We start from the raw sequence: 22,280 nt of genomic DNA on the forward strand, positions 1-22,280 counted from the left end.
CCATTGTCAGATGATGCCCCCACCTAACACCCAGGTGTGTCAAGAGAGTGAAACAAGCTTCTCACCCAGGGTCAGCAATAACCGGAAGAAAAGATGAGGCCATCTTTTCATGTGCCTCTGTTTTAGGAACAAGGAAACCTTTTCCAGAATACCCCCAACCCAATTCCCATTAGATTTCTCATCAGGTCTCAATGGCCAGAATTACATCACATACCTATATCAAAAAGTCACACAGCCGAAACCGGTTTGGCTCAGTGGATAGAGCGTCGGCCTGCGGACTGAAAGGTCCCAGGTTCGATTCCGATCAAGGGCATGTACCTGGGTTGTGGGCACATCCCCAGTGGGAGATGTGCAGGAGGCAGCTGATCGATGTTTCTCTCTCATCGATGTTTCTAACTCTCTATCCCTCTCCCTTCCTCTCTGTAAAAAATCAATAAAATATTAAAAAAAAAAAAAAAAAAAGTCACACAGCCATACTGGAATCTCATGGCTGACTTTTTTTTTAAATCCTCATCTGAGGATATGTTTTTATTGCTTTAAAAAATTCTTTTTAATTATTTTTTTTGGGGGGGTGACACTGGTCAACATGAACATATAGGTTTCAGGTGTGGGTTTCTGATCTGTACATTGCAACATGTGGCCACCACCCAAAGTCAAAACTTTTCCTGTCACCATATATTAGGACCCTCTTCCCAATTTTTTTTTTTTTTAAGAGAGAGACAGACACATCAAGGTGAGAAAGAAACATCAATCAGTTGCCTCCCATACTTGCCTGACCAGGGGACTGAATCTGTACCCTAGGTATGTGCCCTGACTGGGTATCGAACCTGCAACCTTTTGGTGTACTAGACGACACTCTAACCAAGTGAGTCACCCAGTCAGGGCAGTAATATGCTTCTTTTAAAAATGGACAAACTGGAGCATAAACAGGTTAAAGTAATAAGCCCCAAGATCACAGAGCTATTTAAGAGACAGAGAGAAGATTCAAACCCTACATTTCTGGACAAATGGAAATTTGATTCATAGCCAAAATCACAAATCTGAAAACTTGTCACATAAGTCTTCTTCTGTGTGGTCTCACAGGGCAAACCAGGAGCTCTAGGTCAAAGTGTGAAGAAGATACATTTCTGCTTTCCATGAGGCAGAAACATCAAACAATTAGAGTTAACCAAAATTAGAACAGGTTAGCCTCCTGGGACAGGAGGACCCAGAACTGAAGTTATTTAAGAAGGAGCAAGATGATTCTGAGTTCAGAAAACTGTATAGGAGTCATATTTTGGAGCCACATTCCTTCATACCAGAAGAAACTACACCAGTGTGTAATGTGAAGAGGGTGGCTAGCTCATACAGGTTTTGACTGATGTATACATTGCTTAAAAATGATTCTAATTAGTTTGATAATATTTAAAAAGAATAAATTTCACATAAACCTTAGATTTCTAACTTTTCTATTTTTAAAATTTTGGAAAATTAGGCAACTCATATTCTGGCATGACAACTAATGGCTGGAGCTGAGTCATATATCAGCCAAGCACCCTGACTGAAACCAGGCATGGACTGTCTGGCTGCTAAAAGCCTCAACAAGCTTGCTCTCTCTTTAAGGAATCTATAGGACCCCTAACAAGATATTTGTGGTTACACCCTCTATTCTATAGTGTGTATTATGGACAGGCCTGAGATAGGAGAAATACTAACTAAAAAAAAGGTTAAAGGATCATGCTCTAAGGCAGTGGTTCTCAACCTTCCTAATGCCGCGACCCTTTAATACAGTTTCTCATGTTGTGGTGACCCCAACCATAAAATTATTTTCATTGCTACTTCATAACTGTAATTTTGCTACTGTTATGAATCGTAATGTAAATATCTGATATGCAGGATGTATTTTTATTGTTACAAATTGAACATAATTAAAGCATAGTGATTAATCACAAAAACAATATGTAATTATATATGTGTTTTCCGATGGTCTTAGACGATCCCTGTGAAAGGGTTGTTCGACCCCAAAGGGGTCACGACCCACAGGTTGAGAACCGCTGCTCTAAGGCGATGTCCAACATAGTGTTTCTCAACCTCTTCTTCATTATCATCTGCTCCCAAGGAGCCTTTTAACTTTTTTCCTAACTGTCCCCCATCCCCAATGACATGTAATACTACAGATACATTATAGTGTATCTGTTTATAGGACATGTATATATATCCTATATAATAAAAGCCCAGCAACCATAATGACCAGAACGACTGCTTGACCAGTCGCTATGAGGTGCATTGACCACCTCTTGGTTCCTCCCCCCCGACCCCTGGACCGCAGGTTCCGATTGCAGCATGGCGAACGGGGAACCATGGAGAACCGGGTGGGTGGTGGCAGGGCAAGACTGGGGACTGGCAAGCAGGTAGAACGGCTGACCTCTTGGTCCCTCTCCCCAGCCTTCGATCTATCGGTGGCGGCGGCGGGGCGGAACTGGGAACTGGTGAATGGGCAGAAGATGGCCCTGATCGCAGGCTAGACCTAGGGATTTCATGCACTGGGCCTCTAGTATAAACATAAAAACAGTGGAGTGTTGAATGTGTTTATATGGTTAAACTCACGTTTTAGTTCCAATTTATATATAGGATTCCCTAGAAGTTCTCAACAGTTTTGGTCTTGTGACCCTTTATTCTCTTAAATATTACTGAGAATCACAAAGACTTTTTGTTTATGTAGTTTACAACTATTGATAGTCATATTAGAAATGAAAACTCAGATTTTTAAAGTACTTATAAATGGAATTAAAATAATAAAACCATCATGTTACTATAAATAAGGCATTTTTAATGAAAATAAACATTTCCAAAAAATTAAAACAGTGGCATTGTTTTACATTTTTCAGATCTCTTCAGTGTTTGACTTACTAGAAAAGAGCAGAAATCATATCTATTTCTGCATTTAATCTGTTGCTATGTCATATGTCGAGTAACCTCTGACACATTCCATTGTACATGTGCTAAAGAAGAAAAATATCTTACAGGTTTGGCCTTTTGGACCCCCTGAATTTTTGGTGAATGAGTACTACTCTTTAAACTTTCAAAGTTATTAGAATTTATTTTAAGGTTTCTGTGGAAAAATTAGACACATACATTTTGCACCTTGCTCTCTCCAAGCTTTACTAAAACTAATTTTTTAAAAGCGGCATAAACTGAACCAAGAAAATAGTAATGGAGGAAAAAGAAACAAAATTTTAAACAATGGAAAGTACATGAAGATTGGCACTCTAAGTAAGCTTTATAGGAAGATACTAACTCTGTAGAAATCACCAAAGGGCTCAAGAATTGAGAGCGCTAGGTGCCTCTGAAAATGGGGGTAAGAATGAGGATTGGCTGGAAGTCTATTTTAGCAGTTAAGCCTCCCTGATTTCCTCATCTCTCTCGACAGCTTGGTCACATAAACTAGCCACTACTCCTCTCTATCCCCAGCAGAAGTTTATTCTGTACAGTTTTTTTTATACACAATTGAGGGGAGGTATCCTACCTTTAACAGGGCAGTAAGTAATCTTCACATACTGTCTATATAGAGATAGCGCCCTTTCTCAACTCTTCTCCCCCGGATCATGGCCAGAACCTCCAGAGTCCTTAGCCGAGTCCTTCTCTGGGAACTCACGAGAAAAGACTCACAGAGATATTCTGACACCAGGTCTTCCCCAGGAAAAAAACCAGCTAAGTCCCCTTATTGTGAAGACTATAATAACTCATGAGCTTGTACCTCTCAATCAGTTTTTAGTAAGTATACCTTTAAATGTGGATGGCTGAGGACGGCTAGACATTTAAGGAAAGTATCTAATAGGTGAGAGAGCAAAATAAACAGTAAAAAATAAATTTAAAAAAGGAAAAGAAAGTTGGGAATGAGCAGAAACTATTCAAGGAGAAGACAAAATTCCAAGAAACTATCATTAATATCCTCAGAAGTGACAGAATGTATTAGACCTAAGAGTGGAAACAGCCTAAGTGCCCTTCAGCAGATGAGTGGATTAAAAACGGTGGTACATCTACACAATGGAATACTACACTGCTGTAAAAAAGAAAGAACTCTTACCATTTGCAACAGCATGGATGGACCAGGAGAGCATTATGCTAAGCGAAATAAGCCAGTCAGAGAAAGATAAATACCACTTGATCTCACTCATTTGTGGAACATAACGAACAACATAAACTGATGAACAAAAATAGATCCAGAGACATAGAAGCATCGAACAGATCATCAAACCTCAGAGGGAAGGAAAGGGAAGGGTAAGAGATCAACCAAACTTGTATCTATGCATATAAGCATGACTGATGGACACAGACAATAGGGAGGTGGGGGCATGTGCTAGGGGGCAGGAGCAGGTGGAAAGAAGTCAATGGGGGGAAAAGGAGACATATATAAAACTTTCAAAAATAAAGAATTAAAAAAGCCACACAATTGCAGATTCAATTCCCAGTCAGGGCACATACTTAGGATGCAGGTTTGATCCCCCAGTTGGTTGGGGTATGTACGAGAGGCAACCAATCAATATTCTCTCTCCCCCCATCCTTTACTCTCTCTCTCTAAAACCAAAAACACACACAAACATATCCTCGAGGATTTTAAAAAAGAGAGTCCTTATCTAAAAATAATTAATGAGATATCATCTCACACCTGTTGAAATGGCTATTATAAAAAAGACAAGAGAAAACACAGACATACAGATCAATGGAAACAGAACAGAGACCCCAGAAATAGACCCAAGCTATTATATTCAATTAATATCTGACAGAGGAGGCAAGAGCATACAATGGAGTCAAGATAGTCTCTTCAATAAATTGTGTTGGGGAAATTGAAAAGATACATACCAAAAAATGAAACTAGACCACCAACTTAAACCATACACAAGAATAAACTCAAAATGGATAAGAGACTTAAATGTAAGTAGTAAAACCATAAAAATCTTAGAAAAAACCATAGGTAGCAAAATATCAAACATATGTCATAGCAATATGTTTGCGGGTACATCTCCTAGGGCAAAGGAAACTAAGGAGAAAATAAACAAATGGGACTACATCAAAATAAAAAGCTTCTGCACAGCAAAAGAAACCATCAACAAAATGAAAAGGGAGTCAGTCCACAGTATGGGAGAACATATTTGGCAATGATACATCTGATTAAGGTTTAATATCCAAAATATATAAGGAACTCATACAACTTAACAAAGAGAAGACAAACAATCCAATTTAAAAAAAGGCAAAGGACCTAAATAGACACTTTTCCAAAGGGGACATACATATGGCCAAGGGACATATGAAAAAATGCTCAAAGTCATTGACTATCAGAGAGATGCAAATTAAAACAACAATGAGGTATCAACTCACACCTGTCAGAATGGCTACTATCAACAAATGACAAGTGCTGGTGAGGATGTGGAGAAAAGGGAACCCTAGTGCACTGCTGGTGGGAATGCAGCTATTATGGAAAACAGTATGGAGTTTCCTCAAAAAATTAAATATGGAACTGCCATTTGACCAGTGATCCTACTTCTAGGAATATATCCTAAAAAACCCGAAACACCAATTAGAAAGAATGTATGTACCCCTATGTTTATATAACAGCGCAATTTACAATTGCTGAGATCTGGAAACAGCCCAAGTGCCCATCAGTAGGTGAGTGGCAAAAAAAACCTGTGGTATATTTATACCATGGAATACAATGCAGCACTAAAAAAGAAGATTTCTTACCCTTTGAGACAGCATGGAGGGACCCTAGAGAGTATTACGCTAAGTGAAATAAGCCAAATAAAGACAAGTATCACATGATCTCACTCATATGTGGAATCTAATGAACAAAATAAACTGATGAACAAAATAGATCCAGAGACTAGAAGAATGGGTGGGTGGGTGAAAACAGATCAACCAAAGAACTTGTATGCATATATATGCATAACCCATGGACACAGACAATAGAGTGGTGAAGACCTGGGGCGGGCTAGAAGGGGACGAAGGGGGACATATGTAATACTTTCAACAATAAAATTTTTTTTTAAATCCCTCATTATTATGTTCATTTTCAAACTTGATATTTGGCTTTTTTACTTGAAAGACAACGGAACTAAACTTTCTAAAATAATTAAAAGGATAATACAGCTGGCTATGTGTTAATCTACATTTAAAAATTTTTCTTACATAATGCAAAAAAGTTAAGAATATTGATATCCTAAAAACTAATTTTAAAATAACCTTTGGATATATGCAATGTTTAAATATTTCTGGAAACTTAGAATATTGGTTTGAAATCTGTTGACAGCAGGTCCCAGCAGCTGGGGAGGCAGGAGGAGGAGCAGCAGCAGCCAGGCAGCCCAGCTTCCGAACTTAGGGTACTCAGTGCATGGCTGGAAAGCTCCCTAGCCAGGATTCCCAGGAGCAAGGCCAGCTCTGCCCAGAGGTCGGCAAAGGACTCCAAGAGGAGATCTGTGAGGTTTTTAACTAAAAACCTGCAAAAGTGGAAACAAAGCCAAAAAAGGCAGCAGGAAAGGACAAATCTGCAGACAAAAAAAAAAAGTGCAAAACAAAAGGGGAAAGGGAAGCAAAGGGAAACCAGTCTAGTGGCTAACCAAAAAACTAAGGAAGCTACCTGCAGAAAAGAGAAACTAAAAACGAGGAGAGTCCAGACTCTGATGAAGCAGGGGAGAAGGCCAAGTCTGATTAACATCATTTACCATGTCTTACCAGTGATCCCTGTCTCCTTTCTTATACAATCCAGAGAAATAGTTTTATCAACTATTGCGTAAATACAAATTTTTAGTAGCTCTAGAGACCTTTTTTAGAAGAAAACTCCACTTCATCGCATTTTTAAAAAAATATATATTTGTTATTGTTTTCAGAGAAGAAGGGAGAAAGAGAGAGCAATAGAACCATCAATGATGAGAGAGAATCATTGATCAGCTGCCTCCAGCCCGCCTCCCAACTTGGGCATGAAACGTGAACTCCTGATACATAGGTCGATACTCAACCACTGAGTCACACTGGCCGGGCTTCATTCCATTTTTAAAGGATAAATGCTTTTACTTTTTTTAAAGAGGTGAAATCATTTGCTGGATGCTAGTTGGTGCAACCAGAAAATAGTGGAATATTGAATATGAAGGCTCCAATTGTCTTGGGTATTAGTTTAACATTCCATAGATGGGGAGTTTTTATATCCTACTAGAGGCCTGGTGCACGAAATTCATACGCAGGTAGGGTCCCTAGGCCTGGCCTGTGATTAGGGCCGGCCAGGGCCTTCCTTCATTCTGTGCTGCCCCCTGGTGGTCAGCACACGTCATAGCAAGCAATTGGTCTCCCAGTTTAACGCCAGTGGGGACAATTTGCATATTAGACTTTTATATACATATCTATAGAAGATAATACAAAGCATACTAAATGGCAATATGGAGTCAGTCATGCATTTACTATGTCTTTAACATTTAAAAGTACTTCTATTCCCATGTTTTTGATAGAATTATTTCCTAAAGAAAATCACACTCCTTGATTTTGGCTCCCAATCAGAATTTTGTGCACTCTAACATCTTTGGGGTGGTAGTCTAGTTTTCCTAGTAACTTTGTTAATGTGCTGTGAAAGATTGAAAATTTGATTATGTAGTGTATATAATATTAAACTATAAATTGATGGAACTTTGATATAACAGCCTATCAACAGTTAAAGATATTGATACTTGATATTCTATTAAGGAAAAGTTTGCCTCCAAATTTTAAGCTGGAAAGTCACTAGAACAACTACAGAAAGAATCACAACTACAAGACTTTTTAGGTTTTGATGTGCACGATAAGAATTGTGTACAAATTGAAATATCTGTGTACTTATCTTCAGAACAACCAATAAAATCTCAATTATGAAGTAATTTGTGAAGCATACACACACACACACAAAAATCTGTCAGATCTCAGGATAAATGAAAGCATAGAGTTCTAAAGAGTAATAGAAGACCAGGAAAATAGTAAGAGATTTCTATCTATTTGACAATGGATATCTTTACCTTAAAGAGCTCTCTAAAGAAGGTGTCAAAAAAACCTGAGTTGTTTTCTTCCCCTTACCATATTGGCCACTTGTACGCACACACCCCTTTCCAGATGCATTCAGAAGGCTACAATTTCCAGGGATGCAAATGAAGGAGGGAAGCACACAGACTGTGATGATATCATAAAGAACCAAAACTCACTCTAGGAGACAAGTTGTTTTTCATGTACTGTTTCTGGCAAACTACAGACTGACTACTCAAAATATCCAGAAATAAATTCCCTGACATGTTTTATTTGGCTCATGCAGTGTTCTGGGGTTTCCCCCCGACCAGATATTTTGAATTAGTTGCCAATTTTTCAAAATTGGGACATTACTCGTAAGAATCTGGACTTCTAGTTATTTCTTTAAAAAATCAGAAAATCTAGCAACACTGGGCCAGTTAAATCCCATCCCATGTAGCAGTAACAAGCAGGTAGGTAGCACTTGAGTAAATCCATAGGAGCTTTCTAGTTCCTCACTGCTCTTTTCCTATCCAAGTTTTTTTGTTACTTTACGTTCCTGGGGTTTACAGACATTTAACATTGTCACTGCTGGCATAGGCAAAAACAATTAAGTAGTGAAAGTAGTTTTTAACCCAGGAGAACCAAACTACACTAAGTTATCAGTAAATTAGGTTCATCTAATAGCCCTTTAGCTAAAGATCTGGCTGTGGATAGGTCTATTTTTAAGTGGCCAGGCCTTGGAATGCAGAGATTTAATCAAGTGAGATATCGGACAAGATAATTTTTTTAAAAGTTCATGGATATTTATCATGACTGATCTGGAACGATAATCAACAGTACTTTTGATGTATTTAAGACAGAGAGGGCTGACAATTTTCTTAAGTAATCCACCCCCCCTCAAGTTTTAGATTATTTTTACTAGGATTAGAAATTCAACACAATGTTACTTAATAATAATAATTTATTCGCTTACCTAATAACCAAGACAGACCAGGGTGATGATGGCACAACTGGAATTCTGAATTTACAAAACTATACATACCAAAGACTCTAGTCTTAACCTAACATCCACCCCATGAACCCTTGCTGCTAATGTAATAGGAGTAACTAAAAGAAAGTTTTGAGTTCAAGTTTTCAGAGAAACTATGAGTTCAAGAGTACAACTCTTTAAAAAGACTGCAGGCAGCAGCGACAGGGTGGCTTGTCTTTTAAACACTCTTCTATTCCAAATTATCCTTCTTCAAATTACCTCTATTTTCCCATTTATGTATTTCAGAGAGGGGGAGAGAGGGAGGGAGAAAGAAACATCAATGATGAGAGAGAATCATTAATCGGCTGCCTCTTGCACGCCCCACACCGGGGATGGAGCCCGCAACCCAGGCATATGCCCTGACCGGGAAGAAACCATGACCTCTTGGTTCATAGGTTGAAGCTCAACCACTGAACCACACCAGCCAGACTCTATTTACCCATTTTTATTATCAACTTGAAATCTTATCTATAGGGTGTCCCAAAATTCAATTGCAAATCTTGCATGAATTTTGGGACACCCTATACTTATGACACATCACACATTATCATAAATTAGTCTAGATATTCCTTTAAAGCTAGCTGAATTCTCCTACACTCATAGAATCACAGGTTTGAATGAGGATACAAAGTGGGGCTCACAGAAATATGAGAATAGTGGCCACTTAGGGAAAGAAGGTAGGGGAAGGGAGAAGAAATAAAAATGAAGTGACAAGAAATGCCCCCCACAAAAGAATACCACTATTGTTTCTAAATTGGACAGCAAGCTTGCCTAATACGGGGAAATGGTGGAAAACCTTTTCTGTATGGCATCCTGTTCCTAGAATACAAAATAATATTAAAGTATACATTGTGAATGAAAAAAAGACTTTTGTGATTAGCCTGGAAATTGTACCTCCATTAATAACATAGAAAAAGTATGCTTGAAGTTCTAAAAGAATACAAATAGAACACCAACAAAATAAAAATTATTTCCACTGTCATACTATGTCAGCGGTTCTCAACCTGTGCGTCGCGACCCCTTTGGGGGTCAAACAACCCTTTCATAGGGGTCGCCTAAGACCATCAGAAAACACATATATAATTACATATTGTTTTTGTGATTAATCACTATGCATTAATTATGTTCAATTTGTAACAATGAAAATACATCCTGCATATCAGATATTTACATTACGATTCATAACAGTAGCAAAATTACAGTTATGAAGTAGCAATGAAAATAATTTTATGGTTGGGGGTCACCACAACATGAGGAACTGTATTAAAGGGTCGCGGCATTAGGAAGGTTGAGAACCACTGTACTATGTCATCTAAAGGGGTCTTAAAAGCAAAACAGTAACTTTTTAATAAGATACAATATACAGAGTATACTTAAATTTCATGTAATATTTTCTTGTATAGGCCAGCCTACAAGAAGAAATCTATTTGATAGCAAAATATATTATAAATGTTTTTCTCCCTTTTTTTAGATACCAAAGTTAGTTTCCATGGACTAGCAGATGACCCAAATATACCATGTGTATGAGGGAAAAAGTATTGATACAAATCTACAGCTTTTATGCATAAGTATAGTACATAAGTATAGTATGTAATTTACCTTGTTTTAGCTCCACAGCATCAGATAGAGTCCAACCAAGAAATAGGACCACACAGTAATTTAATCAGGGAAAGTTTCACATAAAGAGTAATTACAATGAGGCAGCAATTTTCAACTGGTGTGCTGCAAGAATTTTTAAAACATTCAATACCTGACTACTTAAGTCAGGGGCACTGACCTCTTTTCCCTTAGATCAGGGGTGGAAAACATCCAGCCAATGGGCCATATAAGGCCTGTGAAATCATTTAGTCTGGCCCTGCCAAGGCATTAGGGTGAGTTAATTAAATGTTCAGCCAAATATAGCAGGCAAATTTTTAAGTTGATAATTTTGTATGGCCCACGAATGATGTTATAAACGGCCCTTGGCAGAAAAAGGTTCCCCACCCCTGTCTTAGATTTTAAAATCTAAAAAAATGATAACAGCCAACAAAACAGCCATCTGGTGTGAATGAATTAAAATTATACTTTTTTTTTTTGTCAGATTGGCAAAATATATTTTTGGTGTGCTGCAGAATTATAGTAATTAGTTTGTGTGTGCCATGAGATGAAAAAAGTTGAAAACCACTGCAATAGAGGGTAACATATATAAACATGTAAAGAGAACTCTAAGTAATACCTGAGGGCTGAGTTACAGTAAGTATCCAAGGAACATACAAATCTGGAAGAGCGCCCTTCCCCAAAGCTAGGTTTTGGATCTTGTTGGAGAAGATATGGTTGCAATCTACTGGAGTGCAAAGTTGTTCTCCAGGTTGGGCTGGGCCAAAGAGGATGGTGGGTGAGCACACAATGGGAGTTAGGACACTGAGAACCTGACTGCCAGCAGAATCTGCATAGGAAGGGCCAGGGGAAACAACCATCTGTGACACCACAGACATGCAAGGAGTTGGGATGTTGACTGGTGGCTTTCCATCAGGAGACATGAGGTTTGGGGTATGCAATGCCCACATCAGGAAAACTGATGAGGTGGTCACTAAGTTGGGGCTGTGAGCTCAGAAAATCTGTCCACTCGGCATCCATCTGAATGGCCATATATCTGTGCCACTTGCAGCCATGCAGTAGGAACAAGAAACAAAAACAGAAGCCCCTAGCTTGCGTAAAGTTCCTTAGGCATCCTCTATTGACAAAGCTTAACTTCACGCAACATAGATGCCTACAGGGTCAAGCCAATATTGCAGAGCAAGTTATAAAGAGTTGATTTAGAGCTGGGAGGGAATCTAATAACTGCCACACTCAATACTCAGGGATCTACCTAAAGGATAAAGCATGACAGAAGCAATAAACTGTAAGTATATATTACATTAAATTTGACTAAAAGTTTCAAAAAAATCTGATTGGCTCACTGCTGTCACTTCTCCATTACACTCTGAAAATGGAAAAAATAGCTCAGGCAGTTATTTAACAATATATTTCAGAAACTTCAGCTACCTACAGCACTATAAACTGTGGTTTCCAAAGAGAGAGTATACAATAAAGCACAGGGGTGTGGGAATATATTTTTCTATTAAATTTATCTAAAACTCCTTTTTATTGAATTTATTGGGGTGACAACAGCTAATAAAATTACATAGGTTTCAGGTGTACAATTCTACAATACATCATCTGTCTACTGTATTGTGTGTTTACCACCCCAAGCCAAGTCTCCTTCCATCACCATTTATCCTCCCTTTTATCTCTCCTATCTCCCACACCCCATTCTCTTAAAACTTTATTATTTAATAAACAGATTAAACTATATAAACTGAAACTACGTATGTATGCATAAGTGTGTATATATGATTTATAATTAAACATTCCCATATTGAGGTTTCATATTCAAATGTTTACTAGAATAATACCCAATTAAAAGCAGTTTAAAGACCACTGATATAGACCCTACCTTTCCCCATGGGTTTTAAGTACATCTTTGCACCATACAAAGAGGCCAAACACTTAAGAAATGCAGATTTTTAAAAAGTAGTGCAATAAAATAAAAAATTATAATTGGAGATCAGAAACAGATTTCTACAAGTTGCTCTCATCGTAGGTCATACATATGTACTTATTGCCTTTAAAAGATCCACATATTACTTAAAAAATCTCAAACTAATTCCCACTACTGCTAAACAAAGAACACTAAAACATTTTTTTTAGTAAGGCTATTGTTCTTTTTTTTTTTTAATCTTTATTGTTCCTATTATTACAGATGTCCCTCTTCCCCCCCACCCCAGCTCCCCTCCACCTGGTTCCCACCCCACCTCAAGCCCTCGCCACCCCCACTGTCCGTGTCCACAGGTACTGCATACATGCATATAAGATCTTTGTCCCATCTCTTCCCGCACCCCCATCCCCTTCCCCCTGAGAATTGTCAGTCCACTCCATTTCCATGTCCCTGATTCTATTACATTCACCAGTTTATTCTGTTCATAAGATTTTTTATTCACTTGAATTTTAGATTCACTTGTTGATAGATATGTATTTGTTGTCACTTTGTTGTTCATAATTTGTATCTTTACCTTCTTCTTCTTCTTCTTCTTCTCGGTTTGGCTCAGTGGATAGAGCGTCGGCCTGCGGACTGAAAGGTCCCAGGTTCGATTCCAGTCAAGGGCATGTACCTGGGTTGTGGGCACATCCCCAGTAGGAGATGTGCAGGAGGCGGCTGATTGATGTTTCTAACTCTCTATCTCTCTCCCTTCCTCTCTGTAAAAAATCAATAAAATATATTAAAAAAAAAAAAAAGAATACCCTTCAGCATCCTATATAATAAAAGCCTAATATGTTAAGTGTCCGGTTGACCGGTCCACTTTTCAACCAATCAAAGCGTAATATGCTAATGATATGCTAAGGCCGCTCAACCACTCACTATGATGTGCAATGACCACCAGGGGGCAGACGCTCTGACCGGTAGGTTAGCTTGCTGCTGAGGTCTGGCCAATCGGGACTGAGTGAGATGGGCCAGACATGCCCTGGAGCCCCCCGCAGTCCCTCCCCAGCTGGCCAACCTCCCATGTCTCTCCCTGGCCCCGATCGTGCACCAGTGGGGTCCCTCAGCCCTGGCCTGTGCCCTCTCACAATCTGGGACCCCTGGGGGGATGTTGGAGAGCCAGTTTTGGCCCGATCCCGCAGGCCAGGCTGAGTGACCCCACTGGTACATGAATTCGTGCACCGGCCTCTAGTTTCATATAATACTGGTTTGGTGGTGATGAACTCCTTTAGCTTTTTCTTATCTGTGAAGCTCTTTGTCTGACCTTCAATTCTAAATGATAGCTTTGCTGGGTAAAGTAATCTTGGTTGTAGGTTATTGCTATTCATCACTTTGAATATATCTTGCCACTCCCTTCTGGCCTGCATAGTTTCTGTTGAGAAATCAGCTGACAGTCGTATGGGTACTCCCTTGTAGGTAACTGACTTTTTTTCTCTTGCTGCTTTTAAGATTCTCTCTTTGTCTTTTGCTCTTGGCATTTTAATTATGATGTGTCTTGGTGTGGTCCTCTTTGGATTCCTCTTGTTTGGGGTTCTCTGCACTTCCTGGGCTTTTAAGTCTATTTCTTTCACCAGGTAGGGGAAGTTTTCTGTCATTGTTTCTTCTAATGGGTTTTCAATATCTTGCTCTCTCTCTTCTTCTGGCAACCCATAATTTGGATGTTGGTACACTTGAAGTTGTCCCAGAGGCTCCTTACACTATCTTCATATTTTTGGATTTTTTCTTTTTGCTCTTCCGGTTGGGTGTTTCCTGCTTCCTTGTATTTCAAATCTTTGACTTGATTCTTGGGATCCTCTACTCTACTGTTGAAACTCTGTATTATTCTTTATTTCAGTCAGTGTATGCTTAATTTCTGACTGGTCCTATTCTTTTCTTTTCTTTTTTTTGGCATTCTCACTAAGATCTTTGAAGGTCTAAGCTCCTCGAAGGTCTCACTAAGTTTCTTGAAGCTTTCTAGAAGATTCTTGAGTAACCTTATAAGTGTGGTTTTGAACTCTATATCTAGTAGTTTGCTTTCTTCCATTTCTTTCATTTGTGGCACGTTTCTTTGTCTTTGCATTTTGGCTGCTTCCCTGTGTTTGTTTACCTTCAGGCCAATTGGCTGAGGACCAGCTGTGTCTACAGTGGAAGAGCTGCTATGCAGGAGACACCCTTATGGGGCAGGACTTGCTTCAGTGGGGCTTTGGTGCTCACTGAGTCTGCCCCTTGAGTATGTCACTTATGGATGTTAAGAGTTGTAATCTGGTATGGTCTCACACTGACCACTGGGTACACTGGCTCTTGAATCTCCAAGGAGGTGCGAAGTCAGCCATTGCCTGGGGCCACCCAGCAGGAGCTACAGAGAGATCTGCAGATTCCTCCTCTTTGTATGGCGTTTGAAAGTGCCCAGATGAGGCCCAGCTGTGAAGCAAGGCAGGCTGCTGTAGTGCTTGCCTTTGCCTTCTTTAGATAGCTCTGGGGCTCCCAGACCCAACCGCAGTTTGACAGGTTTTAGGCTGAAAAATGACAGACCATTCTTATGCAAAAGCCGCTGCACACAGCTTGGGTAGGGTTGTAAATTGGATGGGGTGGGGTCTCAGGGAGTCTCGAGGGCAGAGCAAACAGCAATGGCTGCCAGTCAGTCCTGTACCGGAGAGGTCTGACTGCTGCTGTGCACACCTCCATCTGGAAGAAAGCTGTCCCTGCATTCCTGCCCTGATGCCTGACAGTCCAGTTTCTCACCATATGGGTCTGGGTCCACCAAAATGTCGCCCGGCACTGGAGCTCAGGAGCACGCGGGAGCTTATATCACCCCCCCCTGATTAAAAAGTGGCACACCTGGGTGCCAGCCCCTTCCATACCTCCGAACCGCCACGCCTCCGCTCCTCCTACCAGTCTCAATGCTCTTTCTTCTTTATTTCTCTAGTTGTAGTTCTTCCACTCAGCCAGGTTTCCCACGGTTCTGGATGATAGTTGTCATGTATTTTAGTTGTAATTTTGATATATGGTTGTGGGAGGCAGCAAGTACAGGTCTTTACCTATGCCACCATCTTGGATTAACCAATTCATTGTTCTTTCTGAAGTTTAGTTTCAAGTGATTAATATTGTAAATACCCTTTGTACCCTATAAAACAAATTTCCACAATGAGTAACCTATGAAAAACAATGTTTTACTTAGTTTGGGTTTTGCTTTTGCTTGTTTTTTGAAAATTAAATCCTAGTTACTTGATTTGGGCAAGTTATTATAATTATTTGTGCTTCAGCAGTCTCTACATATAAACAGAGTTAGTAACTACCTACTGAAGAGGATTGTTGACAATTAAATGAGTTTCTCTCTCTCCTTCCTCTCATACACTCACGTTTGCTTTATAAGAACTATATATATTTGATCAAACTGAATCCTTGCCTGCCCTGAACATAGCTACCACCCAATGTCAGAACTGAGATGAAACAAGAGTGGACATAAGAAACCTAATTTCAGTTAGTAATGGACTCTTATGACCAAAAAACTCCTCCCTCCAAAAAACACCTATTTCAAGGAAAAAAGAGGAGACAATCATTCAACAAAATTTAATTACTTGCCATTCAGTAAAATAAGGCCTGGCTCCTTCTTTTAAATAGCTCCAATCTGGGGGTAAGGAATACAGTCATAATACAGAGAAGCTATGATAAAAGCCAGAAAAATACACACCGTCCAATAAAAAAGGATGAAGCATACGTTATTAAATCTGTTCAGGATTACTATAGGAAAACCTCATGAAAAATGTAATAATATACAATAATCTTATCACAGATCGAGGGAAAGAAATGTGCAGAAATGGGATTGATAAAAGAAGGAAACACTAAAGGAGAGAGCTAAAGCCAAAGCAGAGGTGTGGAAGGATGTGTAAACTATACTGTAAAAACAGACTATAAAGGCCCAATGCTACAAAGGAAGTAAGAGATATGGCTGCCAATCAGCCATGCTGGCACACTGGGAGTCCTTGAATATAAATAAGGCTACTAGTTAGCTTAAATTATATTTTTCAGAGAATAGCATTTATGTAGTGTTTACTTATGTGATGGGCACCATGCTAATGTCTCATTTAATCCCCACAACCCTATGAAGTAGGTATTATTATCATTTAATAGGTTGATAAACTGCGCCCATAGTTGAAACTGAGCAATGGGATTTCAGCTCATGGTGTCCAATCCATAATCTGAACTCTTCAACATTGTGCTGCCTTTTGAAGTCTTTAAGGACAGAATCTGATACCTGTTTTTTGAAAAGATAACTGATAATCTTAGTAATAATACAGAAGAGGATAGGCTGAAGAAGAGAATAGAGGACAGAAAAGTACCTTCACTAAAAAAACAGTTTTTGTTGAATTTTCTTGTTGAAGATCTAACCAGAAAAGGATACAGTAAACAGTGAATGAGTGAATTTGGCGATTGGGCTGTGGAGGTGAAAGAAAGGGGAGCTAAAAGTGATTGAAGATTTAAAAACTTAAATTTGGGGGAGGTTGGGCTTTCACCAATACCAACAGGCTTTCTTTTTGGTGGAGGGTGGGGGAGTAGATGAGTTCAATATCAGACATGAATATCTGAGTGGAAGAGTTTCACAAACGGTTGCAAGTAGGAGCCAAAAGCTAACACAAGTGACAATGTCTAAAACAATGAACACGTGGAAATCCTATCCAGAGTGAGATACAGGGGATGCTGTCAGAGTAGATGACTACTTAAGATTAGTATGTAAAGTATAGGTTATCAACCAGGACAATATGAGCCCCTTGAGGGAGTCCTGTGGTCAGATGCCAAAATGAGTTAGGGAAAACTGTTGTTTCACTAATGAAGAGTGAAAAGAAGAAAATCACATTGAGGAGAATCAATCTCTCTCTCTCTCACACACACACACACACACACACACAGAAATTTTGAATTTAGTCCTTTTAAAATATATTAATACAAGAGGCCCATGGGATCCCTCAGCCTGGCCTGTGTCCTCTCGCAATCTGGGACCCGTTAGGGGATGTTAGAAGCCTGGTGAACGGATTTGGCTGAATCCCCGCAGGCCAGGCTGAGGGACCCCACCGGTGCACGAATCCGTGCACCGAGCCTCTAGTATGCATATAAGATCTTTGGCTAATCTCTTCCCGCCCTCTCCTTCCCCCTTTCCTCTGAGATTCATCAGTCTGTTCCACGTTTCCATGCCTATGGGTTGAGTGCCTGCCCCCTGGTGGTCAGTGCGCGTCATAGTTACTGATAGAATGGTCGCTTAGGTTTTTATATACACTGAGTGGCCAGATTTTTTTTTTAAATATATTTTATTGATTTTTTAGAGAGGAAGGGAGAGAGCGCGTTAGAAACATCAATGAGAGAGAAACATCGATCAGCTGCCTCCTGCACATCTCCCACTGGGGATGTGCCCGAAACCAAGGTACATGCCCTTGACCAGAATCGAACCTGGGACCTTTCAGTCCGCAGGCCGACGCTCTATCCACTGAGCCAAAACCGGTTTCGGCGAGTGGCCAGATTATTATGACCACCTGACGTTTGTAGGCAAATTAGCTATAATTTCGCGCTGAAGTTGCTAGAGGGCCAGACCATTATAAATAGGGAAGCAGGTTGTTTACCACGACAGTAGAAGTGATTTTTTTTCTGAAGATATGTGTAAACAACGCGATTTAACAGCCTTTGAATGTGGGAGATATACATATATATACACACATACACACACACACACACACACACACATACTGAGTGGCCAGGTTATTATGACCACCTGATGTTTGTAGGCAAATTAGCCGTACACTGCATCATATGGGATATGGAAGCCGAAGGCCTGTTCGAACACCTTTGCTGTCTGCAGTTACCAAGACAAAACGTCTCCAATTCCACAGGAACACAAGGATTGGACAGTCGAGCATTGGAAAAAAGTCATGTGGTCCGATGAATCACGTTTCCAGTTGCATCATGCAGATGGCAGAGTGAGAATTTGGCGGAAACAGCATGAAAGCATGCACCCCACATGCATGAGTACAAACCTTCAAGCTGGTGGGGGCAGTGTTATGGTTTGGGGCATGTTTTCCTGGCATGATTTGGGCCCTTTAATTCGTGTGGAACAATGTCTGAATAGCACAACATACCTAAGTATCGCTGCTGATCAAGTTCATCCTATCATGTTGATGGTGTATCCCAATGGAGATGGCTTCTTCCAACAAGACAATGTGCCATGCCACGGTGCTCGTATTGTGCAGGAGTGGTTTCAAGAACATGAGGGAGACTTTACCTTGCTTAGGTGGCCCCACAATCACCAGATCTCAATCCAATTGAGCACTTGTGGGATGAAGTTAAAAGAGCCATCAGGCAGCTGGTTCCACAACCATCAAATCTCACAGAAGTGAACAGTGCTATTCATCAGGCATGGTGTCAGATTCCTCGCATCACCTTTCAACATTTCATCACCTTCCAACATCTCGTGGAGTCAATGCCAAGAAGAATCGCCGCAGTATTGAAGGCAAAAGGTGGCCCAACAAAGTACTGATGGGGTGGTCATAATAATCTGGCCATTGAGTGTATATAGACTAGCTAATAATTACTGTGTGCTGTCAGCAGGTGAAAGGAAGAGTTAGTGAAGACATGAGACAATAGAAAAAATATATATTGGTTTCTGCCCCTGGTTCCTGGCACAGAGCTCCTAAAACCTTTGTAATTCTGAAGTGATAACACAAGCAGCATCTTGTTCTAATATTTGTCTTTGACCCCATTCCTAACATAGGACTCCTAAAACCCTGTAAATGCCTAAGTGATAAGAGATAAAAGCATTTTTGTTTGTTGTGAGCCAGCATCCTGGAGAAGGAGTATTAATCACCAGACAACCAAGTCATTATTAAAATCTTGGGAGTTTCAGTCCCATTCCCAATCCTCTAGAGCATTAATAATCCTGTAATTTTCAAGTCATCTATTGTCATTACTTTGAAAATAACATTAGCTATAGCCGGTTTTCCCAGTGGTTAGAGCGTCGGCCTGTACCTCAGTTGCTGGCTCAATCCTGGCCCAGTCAGGGCACATGCAGGTGACAACCAAACAATGTGTCCTCTCACATCGATGTTTCTCTCTGCTCTCTCTCTCCCTTCTACTCTCTTTAAAAATCAATGGTGCCTAAAGAATCACATCTCCCTGTGCCCACAGAGAGGCTGGGTTTGACCACTTGATGTAGCCAATGGGACAATGGCAAAGAGGACGCAAGCAGAGCCTGGAAAAGCAGCTGTGCCCTATAACTTGCTTTCTTGCTGTCATGAAAAGAAATCCAGGCTACTTACTAGAGCAGGGGTGGGCAAACTTTTTGACTCGAGGGCCACAATGGGTTCTTACACTGGACCGGAGGGCCGAAACAAAAGCACGGATGGAGTGTTTGTGTGAACTAATATAAATTCAAAGTAAACATCATTACATAAAAGGGTACAGTCTTTTGTTTTTTTAGTTTTATTCATTTCAAATGGGCCGGATCCGGCCTGTGGGCCGTAGTTTGCCCACGGCTGTACTAGAGGATAAGAGTGGAGCAGAGATGAGCCAACCTAACTGAGGCCCCTCTACAACCCACTGGACAACCATAAGACATATGAGCTAGACCAGCGGTTGCCAACTGGTGGTCTGCAGACCACTGGTGGTCCGCGAGGTCCGAAAGGTTGATGACTGCTAAGCTAGACCATTTGGGACCACTGAGCCAGACCCAAACAACCTACCAGCTAATTGCAGAACCACCTAACAGAGCCAAAGACTTGAGAATAGTAATAAAAACATTCATTCTTTTAAAGCCATTAAGTTTTGGGATAGTATGTTACATGGCAATAATGGATACAAACTACTCCAAAACAAAGCAAAGCTTCAAACATTCTGAACTTAATTTTATTCCAATACTAGAGGCCTGGTGCATGGATTCGTGCACCGGTGAGGAACCTCGGCATGGCCTGTGGGGATTGGGCCGAAACCAGCAGTCCAACATTCCCAAAGGGATGTAGTAGCACATGAAGGGACAGGCGGCCGGGGAGAAGCCCAGCCTAGGCCAGGCGCCATGCCGCTCCCACTCATCCTGGTCCCTCTGCGCCTGCTGCCGCTGCTCAGTAGGCTTGCTGCTGCTCCACTGTGGTCTCTGCATGCCCATCCTAGGGCGGTGCCAGCATGCCCATGACCAAGAAGTGACCGCGGGCTCAGGCCCAGTCAGTCCCAATGCCAGTTACAATCCCAGTCTGGATGGGGAGGGACGCTCAGAGTAGTGTCTGTGAGAGAGGCTCACACCCCTGTAGCTGCGTTCGCCAGCCGTGAGCCTGGTGTCTGGAGCCCATCCGTCAGCTGAGCGATGCTCCCGCTATGGGAGTGCACTGACCACCAGGGGGCAGCTCCTGCATTGAGCATCTGCCCCCTGGTGGTCAGTGCACGTCATAGTGACTGGTTGAATGGTCGAACTTAGACTTTTATATATATACTAGAGGCCCAGTGCACAAAAATTTGTGCAGTGATGGGGGGGGGGGGGGGGTCCCTCAGCCCAGCCTGTGCCCTCTCGCAGTCTGGGACCCCTCGGGAGATAACGACCTGCTGGCTTAGGCCTGCTCCCGGGTGGCAGAGGGCAGGCCCAATCCCTAGGTGCAGCCCCTGGTCAGGCTCAGAGCAGGGCCGATTGGAGAGTTGGGGCGCCATCCCCTGTCATGCACAGAGCAGGGCGGATCGGGAGGTTGCGATGCCACCCTCAGTCATTCTCAAGGTAGGGCCAATTGGGGGGTTGGGGCACCGCCCCCTGTCACACTCAAGGCAGGGTCGATGGGGAGGTTGCGGCGCCACCCCGTCACGCACAGAGCAGGGCCAATCAGGGGGTTGGGGGCGCTGCTCCCTGTCACACACAGAGCAGGGCCCATCAGGGGGGTTGGGGAGCACCCCCTGTCACTCACAGAGCAGGGCCCAACAGGGGGTTGGGGAGCTAACCCGTCACACACAGAGTAGGGCTGATAGGGGAGTTAGGGCACCGCCCCGTCACACACACAGCAGGGCGGATCAGGGGGTTGGGGCGCCACCCTCTATCACCCACAGAGCAGGGCCGATCAGGGGGTTGGGGCGCCGCCACTCTCACATTCAGGGCAGGGCCGATGGGGAGGTTATGGCTCTACTCCGTCACACACAGAGCAGGGCCTGTGTGTGTGTGTGTAGGGGGGGGGGGGGTTTGGGGCGCTGCACCCTGTCAAACACAGAGCCGCAGGGCAATCAGGGGATTGGGGAGCTCCCCCCTATCAGGCACAGAGCAGGGCTGATCAGGGGGTTGGGGCGCCTTCCCCTGTCACGAACAGAGCAAGGTGGATAGGGAGGTTGTGTCCCCGCCCCCTGTCACACACAGAGCCGCAGGGCAATCAGGGGGTTTGGGCACTGCCCCCTGTCACGCTGATCCCGGTGCCGGGAGGCCTCGCTGTTCCGCTGATCCCGGTGCCGGGAGGCATATTACCCTTTTACTATATAGGATAGAGGTCTGGTGCATGGGTAGGGGCTGGCTGGTTTGCCCTGAAGGGTGTCCTGGATCAGGGTTGGGGTCCCCACTGGGGTGCCTGGCCAGCCTGGATGAGGGGATGATGGCTGTTTGCAGCTGGTCACACACCCTTCAGGGTGGGGGTCCCCACTGGGGTGCCTGGCCAGTCTGGGTGAGGGGCTGAGGGCTGTTTTCAGGCTGGTGGGTGACTGAAGCTCCCAACC

At 42.0% G+C, this 22,280-nt stretch overlaps 1 protein-coding gene across 1 annotated transcript in view; it reads right to left on the reverse strand.

The window, feature by feature from the left end:
- The window catches only part of ZNF292 (zinc finger protein 292), a 90,015-nt gene that overhangs the window by 52,818 nt on the left and 14,917 nt on the right, over nucleotides 1-22,280 (reverse strand). The gene's annotated exons all lie outside the window — the stretch shown is intronic.

Source organism: Myotis yumanensis, unplaced genomic scaffold (genome assembly GCF_028538775.1).
Source record: "Myotis yumanensis isolate MYYU_CA2020_CCGP unplaced genomic scaffold, mMyoYum1.0.hap1 SCAF_6, whole genome shotgun sequence".
NCBI lineage: Eukaryota > Metazoa > Chordata > Mammalia > Chiroptera > Vespertilionidae > Myotis > Myotis yumanensis.